We start from the raw sequence: 7,256 nt of genomic DNA, 5'->3' as shown, positions 1-7,256 counted from the left end.
TACTTAAACCTGACGAATGTAAAAATAAGAAACAAAACGGTGTAGAGATGATACAAATGGCATAAAACGAACAAAGAAAATTATGATATATAATAATAATGAAAGAAAATTATGATAAAATATGACTTAAAGATTTTTATAACATCATTTCACAGTACTGTACATATAGCCTACTCAACTTACGACCAAATCGTGTTACGACTCAACTTACGACCAAATCGTGTTATGACGGTCTGTTGGAACCAATCATGGTCGTAAGTCGAGCACTAGCTGTATACTATAAGTCCCTTGCAGGAAAATGCTTGAATTCAACTCTGCACCCACTATGGTCCTGGTACTAACTTTTGCCCATAAGAAAAATACATGCCATAATCCAGGCATGGTGGCTCACACCTGTAATCCCAGCACTTTGGGAGGCTGAGGTGGGCAGATCACCTGAGGTCAGGAGTTCGAGACCAGCCTGGCCAACATGGTGAAACCCCGTCTCTACTAAAAATACAAAAATTAGCTGGGTGTGGTGGCGCGTGACTGTAATCCCAGCTACTTGGGAGGCTGAGGCAGAAGAATCACTTGGACCTGGGAGGCGGAGGTTGCAGTGAGCCAAGATCGCACCATTGTACTCCAGCCTGGGCAACAAGAGTGAATCTCCGTCTAAAAAAAAAAGAAAAAACAAATGCCATGTGCCAAGGCCCACTATGTGCCAAGGCCCACTATGTGCCAGGCACTATGCTGAGGAATGGGCAGTCACTGTGCCTCATCAACTCTTACCCTGTCACAGAAGAAACCAGCCTCAGCCTGGCTAAGTCACTTGCCTAAGTTCTCCTAGCTAGTGAGCAGTAGAGCCAAGATTCAAACCCAGCTCAGCTAAACCTGACACTCAGTAAATATATGTTGAGCGAATAAATAAATGTCAAATGAGTGCCTGATTCCAGGAATATCATTGCTTAGAGGAGGATGAGTAGGGTTGCCTTTTTAAGTGAAACTGTAAAGGCAGAGTTCCCAGTGGTTTTTGACAGTTTCAAGCTGTTACTATTATCTGCACAGAGTTCCAGAAGTTTAAGAAACATACACAAAATTATCCAAGCCCAGAAGAAGAGTGAAGTTCCAGGGACAATGTAAGGACTCAGCTGGTGGCAATAAAGCACCTGCTGTGAACCAAGCATGTGCAGAGGAGCTGTGGTTACAACCCTGGAAGAGCCAGGCATCATCCTGTTCTCACAGTGCGCTCGGTGGCTGGCAGGGAGCTGAATTGGCAGCATGAGGACCACCTGGAAGGTAACCTGTCTCAGGCAGCAGGTTGGGGACCTGGGGCCAACCAGATTTCTCCTCCTTTCTGTGTCTGTTCCCGTCCATGAAATGCAGAGTTTAAGAACCAGCATGTTAGCTAACCACCGTACACTGCTTACATCTTCGGACCCAGAGTCTGAAAGAGATGAGATGGAGATGAAATGAAAGCAGAAGGTTGGAAGAATGAAACTCACAATAACAACTACAATCTGCTCCTTGACCAAAATGATAGCTCAGGCACGCTGAGCACTCACTGCGGGCCTGGCGCCATGCTAAGACCTTCAGGTACTCCGTCTCACTCAGCCCGTTCAACAGCTGCATTTTCCAGTGGACAGACTGAGGCTTGGAGAGGTCACCTTGGCCAAGGTCAAACAGCTACTAAGTGGTGGAGCTGGGATTCAGAGCCCAGGGTGTCTGACTGCGGAGACTACAAGGTCAGCTCGGGTCTGTTGCGCTGGCGGGTCTAGTCCTTGGGTTGAAGGAGCTCCCTGCAGTCTGATTTCACATAGAACGGTAGCATGGGAAGAATGGAGGGAGATGGGGGTGGGGGGCGTTCCCAGGCTGGTAGCCGATGTTCTATCTGCAAGGCTGCCTTAGCTAGGGCGGCCACAGCCTCCAGGCAGCTGGTAGGAAGGTGAACTGCTGAAACTGAAGAACTTGCAAAAAACCCACCCTGCTCCCGTTAACGAGCCTCTTGGAAAACCTCTCTGAAGGTTCCTGGCAATGTCCCTGTGGGAGCCAGCTCATGTATTTTAAGAAAAAAAAATCATTACAGAAGTTAGGACTCTGGAGAGGCTGTAAATGTAAAATATTGGTGGTTCGACAGTGTATCCCTAGCAGCCGCAGGCAGAGTTCATCTGGATGAGCCAGAACCACGTCCAAGAAATGAATCATTCTGTTTCCCCAGATGGCTCCCCCTGAATCTTCCCAGGCCGTCTGCTCCAAAGTTTAACGTGTCCACCTAGCTCAGGACCACTAAGACCGTGGCTGGACCCAGCCTGGCAAGGGAATGGTGCTGGCAGAATTGTAGAGGGAGTTGGGCCCCAACCGCTTCTGGAATGGTGCCTGAGAGATTCCACTTTCCAGACAACCCCCAAGTCTTCCCTTACTTTGGTTGTTGGTGACCATCACCATCACACCAAAGGCACTTTGCTTAATGACATTCTGGAGGAGGGAGGTGATGGCACGCGGCACCTCTTAGGCACTCCGCGGGTGCTTGTGGATGGTGGGGGCATCTCACATGGCACCTGCGTGTCTCTTCGCCTGATGGGGTCTTGATCTTCCTCTGCCCAGCAAAGGCAGCACCGCCATCCAATCTTGTTTTTGTTTTTTTGAGATGGAGTCTTGCCCTGTCGCCCAGGCTGGAGTGCAGTGGTGTGATCTCGGCTCACTGCAACCTCCACCTTCCAGGTTCAAGCGATTCTCCTGCCTCAGTCTCCTGAGTAGCTGGGACTACAGGCATCTGCCACAATGCCTGGCTAATTTTTTGTATCTTTAGTAGAGATGGGGTTTCACCATGTTGGCCAGGCTGGTCTCAAACTCCTGACCTGCTGATCCGCCTACCTCGGCCTCCCAAAGTACTGGGATTACAGGAGTTAGCCACTGCACCAGGCCAGCCAGCCGATCTTTTATTCTGCTCCCTCTTTCGTTTGGCGAACCATAGTGAGAGTCAAGATCTAGGGGATTTAAAGTGTCAGGGACCCCTGCCAGCTCAGATCAAATTTAAAGGTGTCGGGGACCCCCACCTGCCTCAGAACAGATTAAAGTCAGTGGCAGCCCAGGCCAGGAACTGAGGCTGGAGGGAAGATTACCAAGGTCCCACCCTAGCCCCCAGCTCCCACATCCAGGGTGACTTCCAACAAACCACCTGACCCCTCCCCATCCCCTCTTCCCAGCTAGGAGGCGGGGAGGGTGACATTGAGCTTCGGCTCTGGGGCGTCCTAAGGGTTAACTAATTAATGGTCGGAAAGTGCTTTGAAAAAATAAAGTGCTGGATAATGGGAAGGGCAATTATGTTGGGAGAAACTCCTAATTTGGCTGGAATTGATGTTAATGATAAAGTATCTGAAACATGTAGCAAGCAAGCGTGATTGTATTTTATATGACAGAGAGAGACACTTACACGCAGGGGACACGGACAGCGGTTAATTTGGTTAAATAAAGTGAAAGATAAAAGGGACGCGGACACCGCGGGACCCGCTGTTTATCCGGACTCAGTGTAACACTTGGCAATTGGATCGGGCCCTTTGACCCTTATTTATTTGTTTGTGATGAAAATAAATGGGAAAGCGCCAGTTTTATGGCTCAAAAGGAGAAGGTAGAAAGCGGACTCCAAGAAGGAGGCCCCGGGCTTTGGACGAGGCAGGCTCGGGCTGTGTTCCCAGGAGGGAGAACAAGGTCTCCGTGAGAGTCAAGCTGCGTGAGGACATCCCATTGCACCCCCCGGGAGCTGGGGGGAACTTAGAGGGCAGCCGACAGAGCTCTCACCTTCCAGAGGGAGCCACTGAGACCCAGGAAAGGGAGAAGGTATATGACTCAGAATAGGAGACAGCATTAACTAAGCACTTTTGTTCACTAGGCCCTGTGATAAGATGTTATGATCCCATTTAATCCTTAAAGCAAGCCTATGAGGTGGGCATCATTTTCACTCCCATCTTACAGAGGAAGAAACAGAAGCCCAGAGAGGTCGAGCAAGGTGCCCAAGGTCACACAGCCAGGAAGTGGTGGAGCAGGGTGTTGGGCTCGGGCAGCCTGACTCTGGGAGGAAAACTCCACAGACGGTGACTTTGGGACGAAGCAAATGCTCTTAATATTCATGTCTCTGTTCTCCTTGACTAGGTTCTGCTGAAGAGGGAACCCGGATAAGGAGGTGAGGAGACTCGTCCCAGTCCAGGGAAGCTGCCCAGGGTGACAGGGATGTCTGGCCTGGGACCAGGGCAATGGCAAGGGTGTAGAGAAGGCTTGAGCCCTTGTTTGGGGCCCCAGAGGACGGCATGAGGTTGCCCCAAGGAAGAACTGGAGACTTGGTTTCTGGAAGGTCTGTGAGGTCCCCGCAGGTCCAGATTAGTATTCAGTATTTATAATATTTCCATAATGGTAAAACAAAAGAAAACAAGCAGAGAGAATGCATTTTTAATCACCAATCATTTCTCTTTGTTTGTTGTGAATGAACAGCGAGGTGAAATAGTATTTCATAATCACCCCATTCGAATCTTCCTCCCCACAAAGCACCGAGAAATCTCTAAATAAAATAAATAAACAAGCCAAGACCTTAAAATAAATTCCAGAGGGTAAAGTGCTACGTGTGGGTTATCACAGCTGCAGGGAGGCAGGGACTGGGAGCTGGGGAAGGGAGGACAAAGGGCCAGGGGACTTGTCAGTTACCTGGAATCAGATCCCCCAGCTCCGGAGACTGACAAGGGAGGGAAGAAGAGCAGAGTGATGGTTTGGAGATCTGCAGCAGCGTGGAGCTGGGACAGACCCCCTACACTTCATTTCTTCTTTCTTGTGCTTCCAGAATCTTTTGGTCCTCCTTCTCTCCCTGAAAACCAAAGAAACTCCTGTTCCTTGTCCCCTTGGCACTTTATAACCTCCCACTCAAAATACTCCTCATCCAGGGGATCTTTGGATAACGTCTTCCTGCCTCTGAGCTAGTCCAACCTTCTCAAGTGATAGAGGAAGAAACCGTAGCAAAGAAACCATGGAAGGGACATACCTGAGACTCTCCAGCAAGTTAATGACAGGGCTAAGCCTGGAAGCCAGGGGGCTTGGCTCCCTGTCAAGTCAGCTTTCATCTACCTGCACTTACCTCTACATGTCTTTGAGACATCTACCATGCCACTGAATTTTCTTCACTGGCTGTTCCGATTTTTTTGTTTTGTGCATCTCAGCATCCCCAGACCTTCAGATCCTAGCAAGGTGCCTGGCACATGGGGACACTCATCAAATGTTTGTTAGATATATGGATGGATGGACACATGAATGAATGAATTGGTGGGGGGATGGATGGATGGATGAATTGGTGGGGGGATGGGTGGAAGGGTAGATAGATGGATAGATGGATGAAAGGTTGGGTGGATAGATGGATGGATGGATTAATGGATGAATGAATGGAAGGGTGGAAGCTGGCTGACTGGATGGATGGGTGGATGAATTGGTGGGTGGATGGGTGGAAAGGTAGATAGATGGATAGATGGATGAAAGGTTGGGTGGATAGATGGATGGATGGATTAATGGATGAATGAATGGAAGGATGGAAGCTGGCCAGGTGGATGAATTGGTGCGTGGATGGGTGAAAGGATGGATAGATGGACGGATGGATGGGTGGGAAAATGGAAGCATAGATAAATGGATAGATGGATGGATAAAGACTGAGTGGATGGATGAGTTGTTGGATGGATGGATGGATGGATGCATAAGAGGCTAAAGCTGATTTCATTCCCTTCCTGGCCAGGGGAAAAGGTCACCTTGGGTAGCCACTTGCTAGATAGCTAACACTGATCACAGTGTAGTCTAGTTAACACATGGGAGTCCTGGAGCCTTAAAATGATGTCTTCAACAATTCCTTGAAGGCCTCTGAAAAAAATTACCTTCTAGCAAAGAGGCCTCCCTCGTGGTCGAAATTTGAGGCAGAGTGCCAGGGCCAGGCAGATCCCATTTTCAAGTAAGTCATGTAGTGGGAAAGAGGCCTGACTGGGGCCAGAGGACCCAGGCTCTGTTCTCATTCTGCCACTAGGTCTGCATGGTCACTGGGGTCACTGGTGAGCAAGCGGCTTCTTCTCTCTGGCTTTAATTTTTCTTTTTTCTTTTTTTTTTTTTGAGACAGACTCTAGCTCTGTCACCTAGGCTTGAGTGTAGTGGTATGATCTCAGCTCACTGTAACCTCCGCTTCCTGGGTTCAAGCAATTCTCCTGCCTCAGCCTCCTGAGTAGCTGGGATTACAGGCACACACCACCATGCTGGGCTTTAATTTTTTATTCTGAATCATTTTCTGTTAAATGTTCTAGGCTGTGGGTCTGGCCCCTTTTGTGTGGACAACTTGCCAGGACTTGGGAGAACTTCATTGTGGGGCCCTGTTTTTTGAGAGGGAGTCTCATTGTCACCCAGGCTGCAGTGCAGTGGCATGATCTGGGCTTGCTGCAACCTCTGCCTGGGTTCAAGCAATTCTCCTGCCTTAGCCTCCCAAGAAGCTGGGATTATAGGCGCCTGTCAACATGCCCAGCTGATTTTTTTATTTTTACTAGAGACAGGGTTTCGCCATGTTGGCCAGGCTGGTCTCGAACTCTTGACCTCAGGTGATCCACCTGCCTCAACCTCCCCAAGTGGATTACAGGCGTGAGCCACAGTGCCCGACCTGGAGTTCTTGTTTTGTAAACTGGGCAGCCACTATCCCTGGTCCCTGATCCCTTCCACATTGAGGAGCACCACTCAGACCTCTCCCACCCAGCCTCTTCCCTGGCAGGGCAGTGGGCATGGAGACAGCATAGGGACAGCACAGAGCTTCAGGAAGCCAAGCCACAGCCAAGGCCAGCACTCCTCTGAATCCTATTGAAAAAATAATAAAAAGGTAATTACTTTGTCATTACTGAACACTGGTTTGTCTTTTTTTTTTTTTTTAAAGCCCGGACCATAAATAACGAGCCCATTACCCTTCAGAGTGGACACACACATCCATACGGGACCTGCCTCCTGAACGTGCTAGTTTCCTGCCACTGCCGTGTCCTGGCATACGCCACACATCCCCCAACACGCGCACACATCAAGCACGGGGACGCTATTCGTTCACTTGTCATTTTCTAAGCACTCTGCGAGATGCTGGAAATAATCATAACAACAGTCATTATGTGTGAATCCAGGCTAAGTGCCCTGCATGAATTATCTCAATTAATTCTTCTGACAATACTGAGAGGCAGATCCTGGTTTTGTTGCCATTTTACAGATGGGGACACTGAGGCTGAGAGAGGTTGGGA

The sequence above is a fragment of the Sapajus apella genome, unplaced genomic scaffold (assembly GCF_009761245.1).
Source record: "Sapajus apella isolate SASKATOON/1434 unplaced genomic scaffold, GSC_monkey_1.0 scaffold43, whole genome shotgun sequence".
In the NCBI taxonomy this organism is placed as follows: domain Eukaryota; kingdom Metazoa; phylum Chordata; class Mammalia; order Primates; family Cebidae; genus Sapajus; species Sapajus apella.
Note: the sequence above shows the minus strand (reverse complement) of the source record.